Source organism: Budorcas taxicolor, chromosome 9 (assembly GCF_023091745.1).
Source record: "Budorcas taxicolor isolate Tak-1 chromosome 9, Takin1.1, whole genome shotgun sequence".
NCBI lineage: Eukaryota > Metazoa > Chordata > Mammalia > Artiodactyla > Bovidae > Budorcas > Budorcas taxicolor.
This window is the reverse complement of record NC_068918.1, coordinates 37,258,879-37,285,659: the sequence shown is the minus strand read 5'-3', so window position 1 is coordinate 37,285,659 and position 26,781 is coordinate 37,258,879.

Sequence of the window (26,781 nt, the reverse complement as noted above, 5' to 3'; positions counted from 1 at the left end):
CTTTACACAAGTTCCAGTGAAAACCTATGGAGCTGCCGCCCACGTCAGGCTGGAGCGGGGCTGGCCCTCCCCTCCCTGCTGCCAAGCCATTTCACTCACACAGAGGCAAGTACACATGCGATGCATAAGCACAGTGGGAAAGGAATCGCTTTGGAAATGAGTATACTGCAAAGCACATGTGAAATTTCCCTTTGGCATGAAACCTAAGTTGACATATTAAACCTGAAGAAAGAATTGTATAGTAAGTCAATACTGTGTAACAAACCTGGGTCGTTACCCACAAATGTTATTGGCAACATATGGTTTAATTATTGTAGATTATTAACTATATGAAATTCATGGAAACTTAAATATTTATATTGAGAACCCTCTCACCATCTATAGTACCATCTGTAACAATTTGTTGCTTCCAGTAACATTTTTCCCTCCTTCTGCCTAAAGAGATTCATATTTCCTTCTTCCTTACTCTTTGATTAAAATCTTGAAGTAGTATTTAATTGTATTCTCAGATGTATTTAAAACAATATTGTTTTGAACGTAAGTTTTATAACAATAATTTTACAAGAAAAATAAAATGGGAGAGCCTTGAATTCACATATATACAGTTTTTGTGTTCAGGACATTAAAATTGAGCAAGTTTCACATATTTCTTTCAAAATGTGGAATTTCTCTGTGTATAAAGTACCTTCAGGAACTATGGAAACCCAGACTTTAAATGGTTTTGTCTTCATTTAACTTTTACCCACACACATTGTTTTAAACTAAACAGGAAAATGTCTTCTAAGGTCATGCATACTCCTCACAAAGTGATAATTTTATTAAACTACATCTTTTAATTGGCAAAGGTCATGCAACTAATAACTGGAGGATCCTGAACCCAAAGTATCTCTTAACCATAATCAATAATTCTTTCTTTCCCCAAAGTGTCCTGAATTAACAGTGGTTCATCATTTTTCACATACATTAAGAAAGGCAAACATGAATTTAAACCTCTCCCCTGACACACACCATCTTCTGGATTTTCTAACTGATGACCCAGTAGCTGAAATGGATGTCAAGATGTCTATGCTACGCAACAAAGGATAGAGAAATGGAGGTAGCAGAGAAATCATCACAGAGGCGTGTGGAGGGAAGAACACTCCAGTCCTGACGTGGTTACAAAGCCAGGACTTCAATACCTGTCACCTGCAACACTCTGCAACCCACCTGTGTTGGCCAGGAAGTAGCAGAAGAGCCACTGAAGGGAGCTGTGGTCAAACAGGGCAGCCAGTGCCCCACAGGAGTCATCCAAGGAGGCGGGAAGAGAATCTGGATTTCCTCTGCCAGTGAAGGACTGTGGAAGTTAGCTGAGAGAAAGAGGCTTACTAATAAGCAGGAAGACCCGATGGATCTTGTAGTTGCCACAAAGGTATGCCAAGGAAGAGGCAGCTAATGGTCCCTGTGAATAGGGAATGGGAGGGAACCCTGACTTCCCTGTGGATGCCAGCTATGGAGGACTGGCTATACTCCAGGCCCAAATATATCAATGTTCACATTAAAGATAAAACATGCACAAAATCCAGGGACCAGATAGTTTTGTAATATAAAGGTGGCATCAGGGAGGCTAATTTCAGGAAGGAGGACAGAGAAAACTCTGAACTGATAGAATATACCAGTAACATACTTTTTAATTTTTGTGGCCGTCAGGCAAAATAGAGAATAAAGTTGTGATAGATGAATAAATTTGCAAGAAGTACCCCTCAGTACATGAAATTTTGTAACAGCTACACAAGGGGGAAAGCAGTTAATTTCCTTTAAAAAAAATGAAAGAACATTTTCTCCTTTGAATTTTAAGTTGGAAGCATTTCATCTTGAATGTGAAGGATGACAATACTTATTCTTAAAGGAACCATAACTCAGAATTTTGTAAAACATACTATTTCCACATGCCTTCACTTAAATCATAATTTTTCACTCTGAGGAAATAGCCAGGTTTCTAACTTTCTTCTATAGAACAATTTTTAAGCAGTGCCTCATTTCAGTGCTCAGACCTCTAAGTCACGTGAAAACGTTCTTGTTCGTCAAGCTTCCCATGAAGATCAATGTTCTCCTGTTGGCATGTGAAAGCAGGAAGGAATATGCCACCCAATACTGCAACATGCCTCCCTCAGCCTTCAGTTCAGTTCAGTAGCTCAGTCATGTCCAACTCTTTGTGACCCTGTGGACTGCAGCACACCAGGCTTCCCTGTCCATCACCAACTCCCAGCTTACTCTTGTCCATCAAGTCCATGATGCCATCCAACCATCTCATCCTCTATCGTCCCCTTCTCCTCCTGCCTTCAATCTTTCCAAGCGTCAGGGAATTTTCCAATGAGTCAGTTGTTTGCATCAGGTAGCCAAAGTATCAGCCTTACAAACTAATATTTTAAAATAAATAAATATACATTTTTTTAAGTGAAGATGGAAGTTTGGGGAAATAGAACTCATCCATAGATAATAAAGTACAAAATATGACAGTGACGCATAAGTCATGGTTCTTTATTTTTTCCTGCCAAAGTGTAAACTCTATAGATATTTTCAAGAGAAAACAAAAATTGGCATCAACCCATGATTGCCATCTTGTGGAGAGTTCCAGCACTACTAATGTGTTAGGATTTCTTTCCCTCAGGTATTTTAATAAAAATGCCTCTGGAGATTCCTCAGGCACTCCTTCCATTATTTAATAATCTTTTCTGCAAATAAGCTCTGCCTCCTAGCTGACCTAAATCCCCAGGGTTATCTCCTGTAGATGCACTGGAGAGCTGCTGCCGTTGATTGAGCTGTAATGTTTTACATACTCGGTGAGGCTATTAAATCATGCCTGTGACTTGACTTTTCCAGGTTAAAAAGTTCCACATTAGTTGACATTTCCACCAAATTCCTATGTTCCATCTCTTACTAGGTTTTCGAAGTTATGAAAACTTGGTCTATGTGTTGTGGGTTTGGGTCACTTCTGTATTTCTTCACTCACTCTACATGCAGGTTTTAAAGAAGTTTAAAGCGGGGGCAGGACTGGGGCTCAGGGTTTACAGATGTCATCATTTCTGAAGGAACACTCAGAATCCCAGGGGAGCCATTAAACTCCAGCTTCAGATCGTCTACCAGGAACCACATCACAATGCCAATGCTTCAGAAGGGTGTGCATGCACACAGCACACAAAATTCACCAAATCACTCCACTCTACATGCATCACAAAAACTGACAATTTCCCCTTTCACTTGAACTGATCAGTTCAGTCGTGTCTAACTCTTTGCGACCCCATGGGCTGCAGCACACCAGGCTTCCCTGTCCATCACCAGCTCCTGGAGCTTACTGAAACTCATGTCCATTGAGTCAGTGTTGCCATCCAACCATCTCATCCTCTGTCGTCCGCTTCTCCTACTGCCTTCAATCTTTCCCAGCATCCAACAAGTCAGTTCTTTGCATCAGGTGGCCAAAGTATTGGAATTTCAGCTTCAACATCAGCCCTTCCAATGAATATTCAGGACTGATCTCCTTTAGGATGGACTGGTTGGATCTCTTTGCAGTCCAAGGGACTCCCAAGAGTTTACTCCACCACCACAGTTTAAAAGCATCAATTCTTCAGTGCTCAGCTTTCTTTATAATCCAACTCTCACATTCATACATGACTACTGGAAAAACCATAGCTTTGACTAGATGGACCTTTGTCCAACACATTCTATAATCTTGAGTTTGTCTTATGACCAGAGTTGTTAAAGAGTTTAATACATTAAAGAGTTTATTAAATCAGCGAACTCCAACCTCCAGGCCTCAGACCTGTAGCTCCTGTCAGATCTGCAGTGACATTAGATTAAAGTGCTCAATAAATGAAATGAGCTTGAATCATCCCAAAACCACCCCCACCTCAGTCCACAGAAAAATTGTCTTCCATAAAACTGGTCCCTGCTGCCAAAAAGGTTGGAGACCACGGTAATATTAATACATCCTTCACAGTCAGTCAGAGAAACCTATCAGCTGCAATTTAAAATTAAATATGACTATTTTTCACCAGTCCTTACTACCCAGAACTAAGTCCAAACCAACATCATCTCTTACTCAGTTACAGTAGCCTTCTAGCTGATACCCCTGGTTCTACCCCTACCTTCCTGCAGGGTGCACTCAACACAGAAGCCAGAGTAATTCTGCTAACACACAGGTCAAATCACAGCACCCTGTCCCTTCCTCAAAATGCTCTCATGATTCCTGCCACTTAGAATAAATGCCAGAGTCTTTGCTATGACCAGCATGGCACTCAGAAAGCAGCTGCCACACTGTCTACCTCATCCCCTCCACTCTTTCCTGAATTCACTCTGGCCAAACTATACCAGCCTCCCTGTGACTCCTCACACTCTCAAACCTGCTCCCAGCTCAGGGCTTCTCCTCCTACTGTTCCCGCTCCAGGAGATACTCTTTGCCCCCAGTAGCAGCTGCATGGCTCACTCCCTCAAGACCTTCAAGTCTTTCCTCAAAAAGCTACCTTCTCAGGAAAGCCTTCCCTTCCATTCAATATCTTCCTTTCTTGTTTTGTTTTACTCCTTAGCATTTCAGAATTTAGTAGCAAATATTTTGCTTGTTTTTCTTGTTTATTGTCTGCACTAGTTTTGAATTGTTAGCATAACAAATTACCACAAACTTAATAACTTAAAAACAACAGAAATTTACCTTACAGTTCTGTAGTCCAATAGGCCTCTTTGCTCCAGGTCTTGTGAGGCTGAAATCAAAGTGTTAGCTGACTGGGCTCTTAGCAAGAGACTCCAGAATTTGCTTCCAAATTCATTAAAGTTACTTGCAAAATTCAGTTCAATGTGGTTGTGAGACTGAAGCCCCCATTTCTATTTTTGACTGTCAGCCTCAGCTTCCAAAAGCTGTCTGCATTCTTAATCCTCTTCCTCACACCGAAAGGCTCAGGCAGAAGATCTAGTCCTTATCCTGCTTTAAATCTCTTTACCCTTCGGCCTCATCCCTCCTTAGGCCTTCTTCTTCCAAGCCTCTTCTCACTCCAGCTGAAGGAAATTCTCTGATTCTCAAGGCTCTAGTGATTAGATAAGGCTCAACTGGGTTATCTTGGAAAATAATCGGGAAACTCTCCCTATTTTAAGGGCTTTAGCCTTAATTAAGGGGCTTCCCTTAATTAGTGATAAAGAATCCATCTGCCAAGGCAGGAGAAGTAGGTTCAATCCTTGGTTTGGAAAGATCCCCTGGAGAAGGAAATGAAAATCCACTCCTGTATTTTTACCTGGGAAATCCCATGGACAGAGGACCCTGGTGGGCTACAGTCCATTGGGTCGTGAAAAGGTCAGGCACAACTGAGCAATTAAAACAACAACAACAACCCTTAATTACAATAGCAGAGTCCCTCCACAGCAGTATCTAAATTAGAGTTTGATTGCATTAGGTGATGGGAATCTTGGGGAACCATCTTTAAAATTCTTCCTACCACATAGTCAGACTACCCCCGTGTAATATAAATCATATGAAAGCAGGAACGTTTGAGTTTTGTGCAGTGCTGTATCTCCAGCATTTAAAAACAGTGCCTGGGACAAAGGAGACCCACAATAAAAATAATAAATGTTGGACAAATGTATCTGGTCCCAGGGATCTTAAAATGAAGAAGCGAATTCCATAAAGTGATCCATGTGAAACATGCAGTGTTCATGCATGAGCACTTTTTTTTTTTCTAACAAGTGGGCCCATCATTTTTATCAAATTCTTAAAATGGCTATACCTCCCAGTGTGGCTGGGATAATTCTCATTTATGCTGCCTCTTTGCTCAGAATAATTATTCATTATTCTCTGAAAGTGTTCAAGTTTATATGATAAATTATACGATTATCCTAGATTCTCAAAGGTGTTCATGGTCCAACCAAAGTTCAAGCTTTTATGCAGTGTACTGTTTAAACTGACAAACAGAAATCTTTTATTTTTTCTCATAAAATACACATTCGCTCCTTTGAAAACACATGTGAACAAGGACTTTTACAACTAAGACTGTCTCACCAAAAGACCATGCTGCCTCAGATTATAGATTTGAGATAAAGGCAGTGGGTATGAAAACAAATAAGTGACACTGAGAATTTGGCTGCACCGCCTTAGATGGGATCCTGTGTTCCATCCATTCAGTGACATAACATTCAGTGAGATAGAGCATTCTGTGCACCTAATGTTACTGAGAAATACTACACCAGAGAATTCTTGGTTTAGGAGAGATTTATACTATTAAGACTTCAATCATTTTAACTGTGTTTATGCCTTGGAGATAACAATCCTGATAAAAGTGCAGAATATTTAGTAACTATAATTGAAAGCTGAATACATGGAAAATATTTCAGTTGTCTCAAAGCCTTTCCTATATTTCTAAAACAGTTGTGTATTGGGGAATATTAACTTCATTGGAAAATCTGGTACGTATTCCTTTTTTACTCATTTTTCTTTATTTTCTACTTTTATAAAAAACTTGGAGTTTTATTTACTTACTCTTGGAGAAATTTGATCATGGCCTTACTGCCTGATCAACAACCCCATCTGTAAATTTAAGGGCAAAAGATGGCTTCTGTTGAGAAAATTGGTGATCTGACTAAATGATTAAGGAGTTAAGGGACTTTGAATGATTTTATAAATTTGCCTTCCCTCCACCACCACCACCACCACCATCCATCTCCTTCACACCCACCCCTGCCCGGGCATCCCAGGTGGCTCATCCACCTGTAATGCAGGAGACCCATGTTTGATCCATGGGTCTGGAAAATGCCCTGGAGAAGCGAATGGCTACCAGCCCCAGAGTTCTTGCCTGGAGAATTCCATGGACAGAGGAGCCTGGCAGGCTATAGTCCATGCGGTCGCAAAGAATCAGATACAACTAAGCAATTAACACTTCCACTTCATCTCACTTTCAAGCTCATCACCTGAACCTGGTCTAACCGGATCTTCTCTCCTTCTCTCTCACCTACACGTACCTGTTTTTTAAAATTGTGGTAAAATACACATAACACAGAAATCTACCATCATAAGCATCATTAAATATACAGTTCTGTGGCATTACGTACGTATGTACGTTATGTTGAGCTACCATCACCAACACTCAGCCACAGAATTATTTTCATCTTGTAGAAATAAAGCTCTGTGCCCATTTAACAACTGTTCCCCATTCCACCCCACCCACCCACACCTATCTTCTTAAATTTACTTACTTATTAAAAACCTCTGTTTCTAAAACTCGGAGAAGATTGGTGGATACTTCCCGGATATAGATCTTTTCCTTCTGAAATGGTCTTTTAAAATAAGCTTAATCTACCATAATCTATTACCATATCAATCAGGACTATTTTTTGTTTCCCAATGTTATAAGCTCAGCTCAAATTTTTAGGAGGGAAGAATGAAAAAAAAAAAAAAAACCTATGCCAACTGTTTAATGTAATAATGAAATACAGGAGGTCAGGAATACATCTGAGGCTTAAAGATAAGAAAAATAATTCAAAGTTCTCCAGACAATGTCTGTAAGAAACTCTCTGCCACCCGCAGTTTCTGTTTCTCCCCACGCGTTGCCTTTGTTTTCTACTCTAATGATTGTCCTTGGAGGCATAGGGTCATGTTGTTCCCCTTGGGTCATCAGGCATTTTTGGTTGTTAAAACTGTGGAATGCTACAGGAATCTAATGGGTAGATGTCAAGGAAGCTGTTAAATGTCCTATAATGCCCAGGATAGTCCCCACAAAAAATAATTTTCTGGCTCCAAGTATCAGCATCTCCCACAGTTGAGAAACCCTTAGCTACTCCATCCTACTCCTTCCATATATTCAGTAACAGAAAATCTTTCAAGCCACTTGTCTAGTGGTCTCACCATCAAGGAAAAAAATTTCTTCCTACTTTCAATTTTTATAGCTCTCAAGGATGGATTCTAAACAGACTTATTTGAGTCAGCTGCCAATCAACTGCAGCCAGGAAGGGAGAGGTTTCAGGGAGGGAGAGGCTGGGATGGCCTCTGGAGGCCCCCTTCTTTGTACGGATGCCGTTCTTGGAGTGGGAAAATGGCAATGATCTGGGTAGACATTCCAAATAGTGTGCACTACAAAGTTGAACTTTCTTAAAATAACTATACATTTTTAAAAACTTTGTTCTTTCTTTAGCACATAATCTAAAGTGGAAAAAAATCTGTAACTCGAGTAGTTACCATACTTAGGTGTTTTTCTATAACCAGCTAAAGTAGTTAATCATCTAGTTTTAATTAGAAATCATTTGCCTAAAACATAAATTAATTCAAGTCATGAGATATGCAAAACAGAGGGGAGAAGCATAGATATTTATAAGGTTCACTTTTGAAATTGGCAAAAATAATGAATCTTTATGTCTGCAGTGATAAAGTTGGACTGCTCTCCTCTTAGTACCTCCATCTTCTGTTAGATTGCTTGCAGATCCACTGAAATTAGATGTCAGTGTAAATTATGGTGCAGGCTGACTTACTAGCCAAGGCTATGAAGGGTAGACACATAAAAACAAGGTGCTATTGAATGTAATTGCTTCTGATCTTAAAATTCTTAACTGACAAAATTGATGCTGATGTGGTATTTGCATCAAGGAGTCCCTTTAATTGACACTGACTCACTTGGGGACATTTTTTTTTTTCTGAGTGGTTTTATTTTCTTCTTTCTAATTCTAAAATTCTAGAACAGAGAAGTCAGCAACTTACAACTTGGATAGACTAGAGAGGTGAACAATAGTATTCCATTGTAACCAGAGGAAGTGGAGGGCTTCAAACTTCTTCCATGGCCTGTAGCCTTGTAAAGTCTGAACAGAGAAAATGAATCTGTTCAAAGGGCATTTAGAGATAATACTTGGAAAGAAGTTAGCACTTTCTTGAACCTGGCTAAATTAGGAAGAAAGCCCCATTTGCAAACATTTCCTTCCTTGTCTATTTCAATAAGGAGAAAGATGAAAAAGCGTGACCCACGGGGCTCTTGAAGGAAGGAGATGCATGGTTCTGTCTGCTCATTTAAATACTTAACAAGCCACAGGGAAAAAAGAAGACATCCCATTCCACTGCCCATAACATATGTCAGTAAGTCATAAAAATAAATCATACTGTGGAAGACTTGTGAACACTGCTCAGCCTCCTGTGAGATATCATCGCTTGTTCTTGAGCCAAAAAAGCAAACAGTCCAACTGCCTGTCTAATATTTGTTCTTCCCCTGCCATGAGAAACTGTTTCCAGAAAACAGAGAGGATAATTGCTAATTCTTACACGGCCTTTATGGCAAAGTTATAATTGGTTCTCAAAGTAACAATTTTGTTATCTTATAGAACTTCTTTAAATGAAAGGGGAATATTTCAATATTATGTTTAGGTTTAGCAAAACTATAACTTCTGAAGGACAGGATAAGAAAGCTACCTTTATGCTTTATATGAATCAAATTAACAAGTTTTTCCTGGAGATGAAGGTCTCTAAGGAGTTTAATATTGAGTATTAGGACATTAACTGGATGAAAAAATAGTGAATGAGATTTTCTTCAGTCCTATTCTACTTACATTTGATTAAAAGAGCAGAGCAATGTGTTTTCAAATATTTTGAAAAATATATCTAACTGGTTATTTGGGGAAATAGTTATTTAGTCTGGAGTGTAGTTATCAAAGGCAGAAAATGATTTTATGTAAGAAATTTGAAATTTCAAAGCAGTTGTTTTACTTCTGGGTCTTTCGAATTCTGTAGCTAGGGATTTTGTACATGTTCCCACTCAAAATATAAGTAGTGCCAGGTGATAAATGTTTACATGATATGTTTCACTGGGTCTCTCCAGTCTGATGAAGGGTAGCGGTGAGAAGAGCAACAAAGAGGCAGGCAGGATAAAATCAAGTTACACTACAAAAAATACAATATTGTTTGGCTCTAGGACTTATCCATTATTGCCTGACGCTTATCACCCTAACTGCTGCCCCACTTCACTCCTACTTCCAATTATCCCAGCAAACCCAAGGAAAGATCCCATATGTTTAGAAACAAGCCCTCCAGACTATCAAGGGGCATCTGGTTTTCCCTCCTCCCCTGCTCTCACTCTGTTAATATGTTTAAGTTCTATGTTAGCCCAGTCTGGCGCCTGACATTTCTGACACAGAAGGCACTCCGCAGCATCCTAGCTCCGCAAGGTACTAAGCCAACAGTTAGATGGAATCTCCAGGCTGTTTCTTGGTCCGTCTTGTCACAACTGCTGCTGCACCATAACCCTCTAATGACGATGAGGGCCCTGACTTCTGTGCAAAGGTCATGCTTTCTGCAGCTTCAAAAGGTACCAGCGATATTCCTCACAGATGGAGGCAACTCCAGTGCTTGTTCTACTGGACCCAGGTACGGGTCTTGTCAGTCTGGGGACTGAATCAGTTTGGAAGTCTGGACCACCGATGTGCCATAGCTGCACTATGTTCTCCAGAACACATGCACACAGAACCACGCTGGGTTCTGCCCACAGGTGGAGTGATATCCCCGTGACTCCTGTGTGGTGCTATGTTATGTCTACACCAAAACAGAGATGTTTTGTGTTCCCAATATTCTACTTGCCAGTAAGGAAAGGAATGTAGCAGACTGACATCTCTTTACCCCTCACCACGGAGCCCTGAGCATTAACATTAGAACAAATTTTGAAGCACTGGCTCTCCACTGAGAAGTGGGTTTTTCCCATGAAGATCCTTTGTCCCCAGTGCAAGTTGACTTCTAGTGGTTTCTGTGCCAGAACATCAGGTTGAAACTCCATGGCAAATGTAACTTATGTTTCATCCATAAGACCTGAAGCAAATGCTCTCTGGTCCACCTTAAATTCCACATTTAAATTTTAAAAAATTATCCTCATTATTATAAGGGTGCAGAAAAACACTAACAGTGAAGGGCTCATAAGAAATGAACTGAAAAAAAAAGAAAAAAAAAAACTAAACAGAAAGGAAATCTGAAGAACTACATCTTAATACAGGATGAATGGAATTCTGCAATTCTTGAAACCAATTGTGTTTAAACCAATCTCATAAGCTCTATCTCTCTTTTACACACATACACACACATACAAGCAAACATGTACACACACATGCATTTGACTACACTTTTTCTAAGCATGCCTGGTATTTACTTCCTTATTTTTCTTTTTCATTCAAACCATGCTTTTTGTACCTCCAATGATAAGAAAAAAAAAAAGAAAAAAACAGCTATGGCTTTTTCCTATTTCTGCTAAGTCACTTCAGTCATGTCCGACTCTGTGCGACCCCAGAGACGGCAGCCCACCTGGCTCTACCGTCCCTGGGATTCTCCAGGCAAGAACACTGGAGTGGGTTGCCATTTCCTTCTCCAGTGCATGAAAGTGAAACATGAAAGTCAAGTCGCTCAGTTGTGTCCAACTCTTAGCAACCCCATGGACTGCAGCCTACCAGGCTCTTCTGTCCATGAGATTTTGCAGGCAAGAGTACTACCCCTTTTCCCATTCAAATTACACATTTCATTAGTCTGCTTGTAAGGTACAGATACCCTATTAATCTATTAGGGAATAAGATATAAAATTCAAAGTAACCTTCCAAGCCATAGAATAATCACAAGAAAAAATTAAAATGTTAAGCATCAGAAATTCCACAAACTGAATCACTAAAATTAAGGGAAAGGGGCTGACATCTATTCTGGAAGGGTAGGGGACCAAACAATGTGAAAATTCTCCTGCTTCAAGAATAACTGAAGATAAGCAATTATGTTTTAAAGAGCACGATGTAAATAGAATGATGTTTGTTTTTCTGGGAAGCTATTGTTTCCCGTGATATAGATGCAGGATTAAAGCCTGAAGAGCTGTGCACAGCTCCACATTCTTTCTCTAAAAACGCCTGCCTCTGTTTGAGTTGCTTAAATCAGGCATGCATTTTGCTACAGAGGATAGTTCAAGCAGGACTGGAAGAGCATTCAGTGACCTCAGATGGGTGCCCTCTTTCTGCAAGGTATAATACAGGTTCTTCAAACTGATAATTGTCACCAGAAGGAATTCATATTAAAACCTTAATCTTGCTCCAAAATCCTCTCAGTAAAAGCCTATAATTTGTGCAGTCTGATGTATCTGACAGTCAGGAACAGATATATTAGACTTGCCTGCTCCTGACACAGAGGACACTTGCCTGTTCCACAGTTTTTGTCTCTTACTTTAATGATTAGGACTATTTCCATCATCTCCTTCCACTCTTGCCTCAGCATCCTACTGCTGTCGTTTATCTAAAAGCTGAATACTAACAAGGAAACATGGTTCATGCTGAATTTTAGTTTCTTTGGGGATTTTCACCAACCACAAATGAATCTTTCTCCTTTCTCTCTTTCTCTTTTCCCATTTTTTTAATCTCACCACCTGAGTTACATTCAATTTTCCAACACAGCTTAGTGATTCAGTTATAAAAATGATACAGAAAGATAAATAGACAAAGCAATCCCAGGAAGTCCCAATGGCAGCAGATACCCAAGCTAAATACCAACTGAATTCCAATTGGAATAGTGGCCCCACTATGGAAATTTGAAACAAATCTATAGGGTAAAATCCACTCCCAATTACCAAACAGTCACTAAACTATCTTTTTTTTTTTCCATAGAGCAATTTGCTGTCTGTCATGGACCTTTGCCAAAGGCCAGACTAAACAAGACTAAACACAAAACTGAAAACATCCCCAATGGGCTTTATATTCAGGTTAGCCATAAGTAACAGAGGGTTACTCTGTGTTGTTACAGAGGAACCAAGGAATAAGGCTTCAGGGAGGAGGTAAGAAAGGAGAATGGCAGATGATAAAGAAAGAAAAATTGCCCATTTAACAAACACATGGCCACTGCCTGAAGAAAGTCAGACAGCTCTTTATTAAAAAGAAAGAAAAATTAAAGAAAAAACAGAAAAGATCCCGAGACAAGATTGAAAATAAAATTAAAGCATAAAAATTAAATCAATATTTAAAAAGAATCAACCTGAGATACTTAATTCTTCTAAAAACACTTCATTCACTATAAAAACTACAATTCCATTTCCATGAACATGTTCTTATACATATATATATACATGTATATATATATATTTGTTTGTTTACAGCTGTAAAAATTTTAAATCACTTTCTCACTATCACATTCAATCCTTTCATAATTCTAGGAAGCAAGTAAGATTAATTTCTAATATAAGTGACAATCAAAACTATAAAATATATTTGTTAATTATCAGTCACAAAGCAGGACACAAAGGTAGCTCAAAAAATACATTATTATATTGAAGCTTTCTGAAAAACTTTCTATATTTAAGATTTTAAACAGTACTGAAGAATTTGCTCTTTCAGGCAGCAAGTATAACTGGAGATATTTGGACAGAACCAGAAGTGGAGAGGACTGACTCCTCTCCTGGAAGAGATTAATTCTGTTCACATGGAAATAACTATAGTACCTAAATGTCACTCAACAGTATATAAGCTTCACTGGCCCATAAAAATATCACTTTCCTGTGAATGAAAAACAGGATTAAGATCAAAGAATAAAGGCTATATTTATAGAAGTTAGAGATAAATTATTTAAAAATATGTGAGTCAAATAAGATGAATCCAAAAGAATTCATCTATTATTTTCTTAGAATATGCATGTTTTATTATGTGCTCTATTTTTGCCATTACATTTAAAAATATTTATTTCTTTACTTTTAGCTATTTTGAATTTACTGAGGATTAGATACTTTTGATGTAATCTAATTTTTTGCTGATTCTCTGGGCTAGTTACCATATTTCTAGTAAATAAGAGTAGGACTTTAATAAATAGTCAAGGGGCTTCTGGTAAATGAATGAAATAAGATTCTATTGTAAAACATTCATTGATAATGTTATCATAAATCATGAAGAAGAGTAGCAACAGCTGATGAAGGCAAAGCTTTTGAAGTCAGCCCTGCTTTTAGCTCTCTGTACACCTCACTCACTAAGTGCATGGCATGACCAAGTCAGGTCTCCTTCCTGAGACCAGTTTTCCTCATCTGTGAAACTGAAATCATAACTCCTACCTTGCAGGATGTTTTAAGGATCAGGGATAATGTGTTAAGGGAACAGTCCTGGCACTGAGGTAGATTCTTGTGTGTGTGTGTGTGTGTGTGTGTTAGTCACTCCATCATGCCCATCTCTTTGCAACCCCATGGACCTTAGCTCTCCAGGCTCTTCTGTCCATGGAATTCTCCATGGAATTCTCCAGGGAAGAATACTGTACTGGATTGCCATTCCCTTCTGCAGAGTATGTTCCCAATCCAGGAATCGAATCCAGGTCTCCCGCATTGCAGGCAGATTCTTTACTGTCTAAACCACCAGGGACCCTAGGTAGATTCTTAAAGGATAATAAAGAATAGTTCTCCTAAGATTAGGAGTGTGTTCTACAAAAATAAAGTCAAATTCTGGTTGCTTAACTTGGTTGGTTAAACGCAAAATTAGAAAGATGTTGCCCTCATTAACTCTAAGAAAAATAAAGCAGGATTTGAAACCTTGTCATCACCAGATGATCTATTAGAACCATTAAAAATCAGCATTTATCAGCACTTCAGACACAAAGATTCCACTCTGCAAATCTGTTTAATACAGAAAGCCTCAAATAAATCATAGGATTAGTAAATCTCAAGGGGTTCACCAGTTTCCCCTGATCATTTAGGAGTTAAAACATTTAATTAAATCATTCATTTGGCGTAGACACATACATAGTAATGGGTTTCCCTGTTAGATAACATGTTAAAAGAATCCGCCTAAAGCGGGAGACCGGGGTTCGATAACCGGATTGGCAAGATCCCCTGGAGGAGGACATGGAAACCCACTCCAGTATTCCTGCCTGGAGAATAGCCATGGATAGAGGAGGCTGGCCGGCTACAATCCATGGAATCGCAATGATTTGGACATGACTGAAAGACTAAAAACAGCATAGCACATATATAGTAATTCTAAAGAATATCTATAATAATTCAGTTAAATTTTTGCTGTTGTTGAGTTGCTAAGCCCTGTCCAACTCTTTGGGACCCCATGAACTGCAGCACACCAGGCTTCCCTGTCCTTCACTATCTCCCAGAGTTTGCTTAAACTCATGTCCATTGAGTCGGTGATGCCACCCAACCATCTCATTCTCTGTCATCCCCTTCTCCTCTTGCCCTGAATCTTTGCCAGAATCAGGGTCTTTTCTAAATGAGTCAGTTCTTCGCATCAGATGACCAAAGTATTGGAGCTTCAGCTTCAGCATCGGCCCTTCCAAAACATATTTTGGGTTGATTTCCTTTGGGATTGACTTGTTTGATCCCCTTGCCGTCCAAGGGGCTGTCAAGAGGCTTCTACAGCACCCTAGTTCAAAAAGCATCAATTTTTCAGCACTCAGCTTTCTTTATGGTTCAATTCTCACATCCACACATGACTACTGAAAAAAATCATAGCTTTGACTATTTGGACCCTTGTTGGCAAGTTGATACCTCTGCTTTTTAATATGCTGTCGGAGAAGGAAATGGCAACTCACTCCAGTACTCTTGCCTTGAAAATCCCATGGACAGAAGAGCTTGGTAGGCGGCAGTCCATGGGGTCGCTAAGAGTTGGACACGACTGAGCATCTTTGCTTTCACTTCTCACTTTCATGCATTGGAGAAGGAAATTGCAACCCACTCCACTGTTCTTGCCTGGAGAATCTGAGGGACAGGGGAGCCTGGTGGGCTGCCGTCTATGGGGTCGCACAGAGTTGGACACGACTGAAGTGACTTAGCAGCAGCAGCAGCAGGTTCATCATATTAGCTTTTCTTCCAAGGAGCAAGAATCTTAATTTCATGGCTACAGTCACCATCCAGAGTGATGTTCAAGCCCAGGAAAATAAAATTTGTCACTGTTTCCACTTTTTATCCATCTATTTGCCATGGGAGTGGATGCCATGATCATAATTTTTTTTAATGTTGAGTTTTAAGCCAGCTTTTTCACTCTCTTTGATATTCATCAAGAGGCTCTTGAGTTCCTCTTTTGCTTCTGCTATTAAAGTGGTATCATCTGCATATCTGAGGTTGTTGATCTTTCTCCCAACAATCTTAATTCCAACTTTGGAGTCTGGCATTTCACATGAATCTACCTTGAATATAAGTTAAATAAGCAGGGTGATGATATACAGTCTTGATGTACTCTTTCCCCAATTTGAACCACTGTGTTGTTAAATGTCCAGTTCTAGTTGTTACTTCTTGTCCATTATACAGGCTTCTCAGGAGGCAGGTAAGGTGGTCTGGTATTCCCGTCTCTTTAACAATTTTCCACAGTTTGTTGTGATCCACACAGTCAAAGGCTTTAGCATAGACAATAAAGCAGAAGTAGACGCTTTTCTGGAATCCCCTTGGTTCTCCATGATCCAACAAATGTTGGCAATTTGATCTCTGATTCCTCTAGTTCCTCTTCACTTTTTGTCATAAGGCTGATGTCATCTGCATATTGACATTATTGATATTTCTCCCTGCAATCTTGATTCTAGCCAATGCTTCATCCTGTCCGGCATTTCACATCATGTACTCTGCATATAAGTTAAATAAGCAGGATGACTGTACACAGCCTTGACATACTCTTTACTTTATTTGGAACCAGTTCCCTTGTTTCATGTCAAGTCCTCACTGTTGCTTCTTGACCTGCATACAGATTTCTGAGGAGGGAGGTAAGGTGGTCTGGTATTCCCATCTCATGAAGAATTTTCCACGGTTTGTTGTGATCAACACAAAGGCTTTAGCATAGTCAATGAAGCAGAAGTAGATGTTTTTCTGGAACTCTTGCTTCTTTGATGATGCAACAGATGTTGACAATTTGATCCCTGGTTCCTCTGACTTTTCTAAATCCAGCTTGAACAACTGGAAGTTCACAGTTCACATACTGTTGAAATCTAGCTTGAAGAATTTTGAGAATTACTTTGCTAACATATGAGAAGAGTTCAATTGTGCAGTAGTTTGAACAGTCTTTGGCATTTCCTTTCTTGGGGAATGAAATGAAAATAGACATTTTCAAGTCCTGTGGTCACTGCTGAGCTTTCCAAATTTGCTGGCATTAGTCAATATGGCACTTGAATAGCATCATCTTTTAGGATTTGAAAGGGCTCAACTGGAAAACCACCTCGACTAGCTTTGCAGTGATGTTTCCTAAGGCCCACTTGACTTCGCACTCCAGGATGTCTGGCTCTAAGTGAGTGATCACACCTTTGTGGTAATCTGGGTCATGAAGACTTTTTTTTTTGTTCTTCTGTGTATTGTTGCCACCTCTTCTTAATACAGTCTGCTTCTGTTAGGTTCATACCATTTCTGTCCTTTATTGTGACCACCTTTGCATGAAATGTTCCCTTGGTATCTCTAATTTCCTTGAAGAGATCTCTAGTCTTTCCCATTCTATTGTTTCCCCCTATTTCTTTGCATTGATCATGAGGAAGGCTTTCTTATCTCTCCTTGGTATTCTTTGGAACCCTAAATTCAAATGAGTATATCTTTCCTTTTCTCCTTTAACTTTTGCATCTCTTCTTTTCACAGATATTTGTCCTAAGACAACCGTTTTACCTTTTGCATTTCTTCTTCTTGTGGATGGTTTTGATCACTGCCTCCTGTACAGTGTTACAAATATCCATCCATAGTTCTTCAGTCACTACATCTATCAGATCTAATCCCTTGAATCTATTTGTCACTTCTACTGTATAACTGTAAGGGATTTGATTTAGGTCATACCTGAATGGCCTAGTGGTTTTCCCTACTTTCTTCAATTTAAGTCTGAATTTGGCAATAATGAGTTTATGATCTGAGCCACACTCAGCTTCTGGTCTTGTTTTTGCTGACTGTATCAATCTTCCCCATCTTTCGCTGCAAACAATATAATCAACCTGATTTCAGTATTGACCATCTGGTGATGTCCATCTGTAGAGCTCTCTTGTGTTGCTGGAAGAGGGTATTTGCTATGACTAGTGCATTCTCTTGGCAAAACTCTGTTAGCCTTTGCCCTGTCCTGGAGTCCAGAGGCTCTGTAGTAGTGTGATTGATGACCTCCAAGAGAACTCACACCAAGGACCACTTCCCAGGACTGCTGCTGCCAGTGTCCTTATTCCCACAGCAAGCCACTGCTAACCCATGCCTCCACAGGGGACCCTCTAACACTAGCAGATTGGGACTATTTAGTGGACAGCTTTGGTGACCAACACAATAGGACCTAGAGCAGATTTCTTTCCTCCACCTGAACTCTATGAGAAACCAGAGCCATGGTACCAGCTGAGGCCGCCTGCACCCTTCTGCTTCCTGGGCAGTTTGGGCTGGAGTTGAGCCAGTTCACAAGATGGCAGGTAGAAGAACATGAGTTCATCTTGTCCTGCGAAAACTCCAAAATTGCAACTAGCCACTGGATAACCATCAACTGGAGATAGTTGGATCTGATAAAAAAAAAAAAATACCCCAAGTCCAAGGGCAAAGGAGAACTAGGTGCCAACTAGGTGGCAGCAGGAGCAAAATCACATTTAGAATCAAGCCCCACATGTGCCAGAGATGCTCGGGGGACTCAAACAAAACCTTGTGCACACCAGGACCCAGGGACCACACAAGAGAGCTAGACTTGTCTTTGGTTTTGAAGGCCAGTGGGATTTGATTACAGAAGTTTCACAGGACTGGGAAACAGACTCTTAGAGAACACAAACAAAACCTTGTTCACACCAGGACTCAGGAGAAGGGGAAGGTGACCTCACAGGAGACTGAGCAAGACTGTCCTGGGAGTGTCCATGGGTCTCTGGCAGAGGCGTGGGTTGACAGTGGCCTGCCGTAGTATAAGGGGTACTGAATACAACATTCCTAGCATAAGCCCTTTTGAAGGAGTTCACTATTACAGCTATTAGACCAACCATAGTTTGGCTACAGGCAAAAATATAGACAGGGAACACAGTCCCACTCATCAGCATAAATTGGATTAAAGATTTACTGAGCATGACCCTCATAAAACTTAAACTTCAGCTTTGAATGACTCTATGAAGACCTAAAGACCTTCTAGAACTAACATGCAAAAAAGATGTCCTTTTCATTATAGGGGACTGGAATTCAAAGAAGGAAGTCAAGAAATACCTGGAGTAACAGGTAAATTTGGCCTTGGAGCACAAAATGAAGCAAGGTAAAGGCTAACAGAGTTTTTCCAAGAGAACGCACTGGTCATAGCACATAACCTCTTCCAACAACACAAGAGAAGATTCTACAAATGGACATAATCAGATGGTCAATACCAAAATCAGATTTATTATATTCTTTGCAGCCAAAGATGGAGAAGCTCTATACAGTCAGCAAAAACAAGACTAGGAGCTGACTTTGGCTCAAATCATAAACTCATTATTGCCAAATTCAGACTTAAATTGAAGAAAGTAGGGAAAACCACTAGGCCATTTGGGTATGACCTAAATCCGATTATACGGTGGAAAGGAGATATAGATTCAGGGATTAGATCTGATAGACAGAGTGACTGAAGAACTATGGATAGAGGCTCATGACATTGCACAGGAGGCAGTGGTCAAGACTATTTCCAAGAAAAGGAAATGCAAAAAGGCAAAATGGTTGTCTGAGGAGGCCTTACAAATAGCTGTGAAAAGAAGAGAAGCAAAAGGCAAAGGAGCAAAGGAAAGATATACCCATTTGAATGCAGAGTTCCAAAGAAAACCAAGGAGAAATAAGAAAGTCTTTCTCCATGATCAGTGCAAAGAAATAGAGGAAAACAATAGAATGGAAAAGACTAGAGATCTCTTCAAGAAAATTAGAGATACCAATGGAACATTCCATGCAAAGATGGTCACAATAAAGGACAGAAATGGTATGGACCTAACAGAAGCAGAATATATTAAGAAGAGGTGGCAACAATACACAGAAAAACTATACAAAAAAGATCATCAAAACCCAGATAACCACAATGGTGTGATCACTCACCTAGAGCCAGACATCCTGGAATGTGAAGTCAAGTGGGCCTTAGGAAGCATCACTAAGAACAAAGCTACTGGAATTTTAGTAGAGCTATTTCAAATCCTAAAAGATGATGCTGTGAAAGTGCTGCACTCAGTATGAGAGCAAATTTGGAAAACTCAGCAGTGACCACAGGACTGGAAAATGTCAGTTTTCATTCCAATCATCAAGAAAGGCAATGCCAAAGGGTGTTCAAACTACTGCACTATTGTACTCATCCACATGCTACCAAAGTAATGCTCAAAATTCTCCAAGCCAGGCTTCAATGGTACATGAACCAAGAACTTCCAGATGTTCAAGTTGGATGTAGAAAAGGCAGAGGAACCAGAGGTCAAATTGCCAACATCTGTTGGATCATCAAAAAAGCAAGAGAAATCCAGAAAAACATCTACATCTGCTTTATTGACTAGGCCAAAGCTTTTGAGTGTGGTGTTGGAGAAGACTCATGACAGTCCCTTGGACAAAAAGGAGATCAAACCAGTCAATCCTAAAGCCCTTGACTGTGCAGTTCACAACAAACTGCAGAAAATTCTTCATGAAATGGGAATACCAGACCACTTTACCTGCCTCCTGAGAAATCTGTATGCAGATCAAGAAGCGACAATGAAAACCAGACATGAAACAACAGACTGATTCAGAATTGGGAAAGGAATCCATCAAGGCTGTATATTATTACCCTGCTTATTTAATTTATATGCAGAGTACATCATGCGAAATGCCAGGCTGGATGAAGCACAAGCTGGAATCAAGATTGCCAGGAGAAATATCAGTTACCTCAGATATTCAGATGACACCACCCTTATGGCAGAAAGCAAGGAGGAACTGAAGTGCCTTTTGATGAAAGTGAAAGAGAAGAATGGGAAAAGCTGACTTAAAGCTCAACAGTCAAAAAATTAAGATCATGGCATCTGGTCCCATGACTTCACGGCTAATAGATGGGGAAACAATGGAAACAGTGACAGACTTTATTTTCTTGGGCTCCAAAATCACTGCAGATAGTGACTGCTGCCATGAAATTAAAAGATGCTTGCTCCTTGGAAGAAAAGCTATGACCAACCTAGACAGCATATTAAAAAGCAGAGACATTACTTTGCCAACAAAGGTCCATCTAGTCAAAGCTATGGTTTTTCCACTAGTCATGTATGGATGTGAGATTTGGACCATAAAGAAAGCTGAGTGATGAAGAATTGATGCTTTTGAACTGTGGGATTGGAGAAGACTCTTTAGAGTCCCTTGGACAGCAAGGAGATCCAACCAGTCAATCCTAAAGGTAATCAGTCCTAAATATTCATTAGAAGGACTGATGCTAAAGCTGAAACTCCAATACTTTGGCCACCTTATAGGAAGAGCCAGTCCATTGGAAAAGACCCTGATGCTGGGAAAGATTGAAGTCAGGAGGAGAAGGGAATGACAGAGGACAAGATGGTTGGATGGCATCACTGACTCAATGGACATGAGTTTAAGCAAGATCTGGGATTTGGTGATAGACAGGGATATATATATATATATATATATATATATATATATATATATGTATGTATGTATATATATGTTTTGTTCACTAGTCATATATGAATGTGAGATTTGGACCATAAAGAAAGCTGAGTGCCAAAGAATGGATGCCTTTGAACTGTGGGGTGGAAGAAGACTCTTGAGAGTCACTTGGAAAGCAAGGAAATCAAACCAGTCAATCCTAAAGGAAATCAACCCTGAATATTCATTAGAAGGACTGATGAAACTCTGATACTTTGGCCACCTGATGCAAAGAAGTGACTCACTTGAAAAGACCTTGATGCTGGGAAAGACTGAAGGTGGGAGGAGAAGGGGACGACAGAGGATGAAATGTTTGGATGACATCACCAACTCAATGGACACAAGTTTAAGCAAGCTCTGGGATTTGGTGATGGACAGGGAAGCCTGGCGTGCTGGTGTCCATGGGGTCGCAAAGAGTTGGACATGACTGAGTGACTCAACTGAACTGATATATATTTGGGTTTTTTTAAGTTTTTATTTATTTATTTATCTCTTATTTGTATGAACTTGTGGCTCAGTGCAGGAGACCTGGATTTAATTCCTGGTTCAGGAAGATCACCTGGAGAGGAAGTGGCAACCCACTCAAGTATTCTTGCCTGAAGAATCCCATGGACAAAGAAGCCTAGGAGGTTACAGTCCATGGGGTCACAAGAGTCGGACACGACTTAGCAAGTAAACCACTACCACATATATATATATAATGGCACACATAAACACACCTAAAAACACACCTAAAAATCTTTAACATCTGACTCTACTACCCAGAAATCCACACACAAAAATCAAACTTTTGTCAAAGTATTTTTCACTTCATTTATTTTTTCTTCAAGCTGTGGGCTACTCATAAAAGAGCCTTTCAAATTAATGAAAACGTAGTTGCCGCCATCAAAGACCCTCCAACAGTAGTCAAACATCCTGTAAATTGGCAGCATTCTGCTCAAGCTGTTTAGTTCCCACAGAAGCAAGTCTTTGAAGTTGACAAGGTGTTCATAGACAAAGCAGTAGTTTGCTAAAAATCCATTACTTTTGTTTTACTCGAGACCTATTTAAGCCTGATTTGGAAAGAACAAAGCCTGAGTTTCCTAAACCACTGCTGGGCCACTGCAAAACAGACTCTTCCTACTGAGTGAGGGCCAAAGGCTCCCTGTGGAGCTGCTGAAGTCTGTCGATGCACGTTGCACATCTCTGCCCCTCATTGTCCTGCGTTAGGTGATTGAGTATAAGACAAAGCTACTCTATTGAATGATCACCAGCTAAACAGTGAAAACACACTCCCCTCCCATGAGAAGGCCTTGGAAAGCAATACAGGCTTAAGTGTGTGAGCTCAGGAGTCAGGGAAACCTGACTCCAAGACTGAACATCAGCTTCTATATTGATAATAATATTAATAGCCACCTTTTATTGTGTGCTTCCAAGTACCAGACACTGTACTAAGTGCTTTGTATTAATTATCTTACTGATATACTAGAAAGGATGCTAGTTTATTCCAATGGGTGGAAGATCTGCTTCATCACATAGCGGTTGGAGAAGACATTAGCTCTGCATTCTTGTTCTTTCCTTCCACCTGGAGGCATCTTTGTCCTCTGGATCTCATTATTGCCTTAGTTAACCCTGGAAAGGGATGGCTACCTGTTTGGAAAAGTGAGTTGGTAGAAGTGAGACTTGCATTTTTTTTTCTCTTTCCAGAATAGACCTACCAATGGAGAGCACAGCTTCTCTGCTCCATAATGCCCCACATCTTACAGACCACCACCCCATTTTTGAGAGGCCTACCTAGGTTAGCAGGGCTTTGCCTCAGCTTTGCTCTTAGCAAATTAGTTGTCCACAGAAATAAGCCACATTCTAATGTCAGTCATAAATGTGGTATTTTGATTTTCCACTATCTGACATTTTGGCTTCCTTTTCAACAGGTTCAGAATTTGGGGGGAAGCTGATACTTTAAAAGACAAAGTTTTCTAATTTTCCAGAGTGTTAATTTTATTTTCTGTAAAATGAGAACAATAGCAGCGATCTCGTAGACTAATTGTGACCATAAATAGGATAATACCTGTACAGTAAGTGAAAGGCATATAGTAAGCACATAATAAACATTAGCAATTACAATGACTGATCTTTTTGTCATTATTATTTTTATCATTTGACTAAATGGTCTGCCAGATCTAGTCCTCTCCTAATATTCTATAGACATCTGTATTATTAAAGTTACTTTATCTTTGAGCAAGTCACTTTTTGAGATTCAAAGGATATGATAATAATAATAGTATCTGGATGACAGGGTTTACCTGAGAATTATATTTGGAAAAAATACATGTTTAGTGTTTAGCACAGTATCTGACATATTGGTGCTCAATAAATGATTATTATTATTTTATTTTTATTATGAATCATCCCATTCTTCTCACTCTAATCTCAGCCAGGCCTACTATGTACCAGTAATTAATTTAATCTAGTTCCAAGTGACACATGCATTTTTTATTACACTCCTGGAATTTTACCTTTATCTATATCTCCTAAAGCTACTCTCCACTTGTCTAATTTTAATAAAGTACACTGCTGCTGCTAAGTCGCTTTAGTCATGTCCAACTCTGTGCAACCCCATGGACAGCAGCCCACAAGGCTCCTCTGTCCACAGGATTCTCCAGGCAAAAATACTGGAGTGGGTTGCCATTTCCTTATCCAATAAAGTACAGCATTGCCCTTTTTTCCAATAAAGAAATGTAGAAAGTTTGCTTCAAAACATAAAGATAATAATTATATACACATTAGTTTTAGAAACTTTAGCAGGGCAGGTCGCATACCAACCAGATGCATTTTACTAGATTATGGTCACCAACACCCCAAAAAATAATGAACAAAGAAAGAAAAATACATGTGAACCTCAGGTAGGAAAAAAAAGCAATGTAACCAGAAAGCTTTTTTCTCTCATTTCAGCAGAATAACTTCTCTGAGGTAATGACATTTTAAGCATTTCCTAAAATGAATTTTAACCCAGTGCTAAAGGCAGCCCAGATTTGTATTTCCTAGTGATAAGTAAAAAGGATGATGAAGTTTCGTTATGGTCGTTATGAGTTATGGAACAGACACAAACACATAGAGAAGGAAGCATCTTCTCCCTGAATTGAATTGAACTAAAAGATGTGTATTTTTAGCAGTTCTGTAGAAAATACTCTAAATCTTCAAAACACAGAGAGGGAAATAAATATCCTATTAAACCTGACTCTGAAAAAGTTTTGAATTTAACCTGAGGTTTTATTAAGATTTCAACACTATAGAATCTCATGCTGGTATTCAATGACACATGTTCAAATAGAGATGACTATCATCCAAGTTGACATCTTCACTTAAAAGTACAAAACTTTTAAGTAAATTGGAAGAGCTTCATCACCATGTAAACACATTCCCATGGCGACAATCACATTTTTTATCATTATGAATATTTTATGAGGGTTTGCTTCAAAGACTTGCTTTAAATATATACCTATTAACATATTTGATAAACTAAAACTCTGTGACAGTATATATTTCAGGAATTCTCTCACCACTGCCTGGTAAATTGTGCCAGACTCTAATCACATAGGTTCATTCTATTCTAATGACAAGAAAGTCTTTTGCTATAAAGTGAAAAATAACATGATACACAACTTAACACAACCATGGGCAGATATTTTGAAATAGACTGGTAAATCACCTTCATTTATTTACTCTTTCCCAGTCCTTGCTGTACTGTCAAAGAAAAGAGTAAACATATCTCTAACAGTCTATATAGAAATAACTTTGTGTAAGAGACCGTCTCTAAACTAGAGGAAGTAAGACCCTAGTTCCTCTCTAAACTCTAGAAGTAAAACAGGAATATTTTCTTTTTCCTCAAATTAATTCTGTCCATGAAGAGATATAACAAGAACAGTTTCCTTGTTATTTTAAACATGAAACAATATTATCTAAATGTCTGGGTTGAATTCTTTAATGTTATAAAATAGTTCTAAACCAAGAGAATGGCAGAAAGTGAAGAGGAACTAAAGAGCCTCTTGATGAGGGTGAAAGAGAAGAGTGAAAAAACTGGCTCAAAACTCAATATTAAACATTCAAAAAACCAAGCTCATGGCATCCAATACCATCATTTCATGGCAAGAAGGGGGAAAAGCAGAAGCAGCACTAGATTTTATTTTCTTGGGCTCCAAAATCACTGAGTGTGGTGACTGCAGTCATAAAATTAAAAGACGCTTGCTCCTTGGAAGGAAAGCTATGACAAATCTAGATGACATATTAAAAAGCAGACATCACTTTGCCAACAAGGTCCATATATAGTCAAAACTACGGTTTTTACAGTAGTCATGTACAGATGTGAGAGTTGGACCATAAAGAAGGCTGAGCACCTAAAAACGTTGATGCTTTTTAATTGTGGTGCATGAGAAGACGCAAGAAGACAGTCTTGGCAGGCAAGGAGATTAAATCAGTCAATCCTAAAGGAAATCAATGCTGAATATTTTTTGGAAGGACTGATGCTTAAGCTGATGCTCCAATACTTTGGCCACCTGACATCAATAGCCAAACATTGGAAAAGACCCTAATGCTGGGAAAGATGGAAGGCAAAAGGAGAAGGAGGTGGCAGATGATGACATAGTTAGATAGCATCATTGACTCAATGGACATGATAGTGGAGGACAGAGGAGCCTGGTGTGCTGCAGTCCATTGTGTCCCAAAAAGTCAGACATGATTAGTGACTGAACAACAACAAAATATTACTGAGATTTTACTTGTTGAATAATAATAGATTAACAGACATTAAATCTCTTATAAAGCAACAATAAATAAAACCATTAGATACCAGAGTAAAAGGAATCAAGATAATATGGCATATTATATATCTTCAGAACATAATATATAAAAAGTTAAATATACCACAAGTTAAACAACAAAAATCAGTAAGTATATTGACAGATTTTGTTCCATAAATTAAGGAAGAAATGTTCAGATTTTTACCTCACAACAGTGACCAAAAAAAAAAATTGCACTTGACTTAAATTTTTAAACATATAAAATAGGGCCAGAAGAAAATTAATGTAATATTTTCTAACCAAACTGCCTCCTGGCTATGCTGGAGTTATCAGTCTCAGACACACTTTCCTCCCGTAAATAGCTTATAACTTGGCAAAGTATATGAGGTAACTGTTTTTAGGCATTGGACATAATAAATACAAACCTATGATTCTGGAATGAAGGTAACATATGGTCTGAGCCTCAGACTGGCCTCAGCTTTCTGCCTGGGGGCAAATGACGGAGGTGG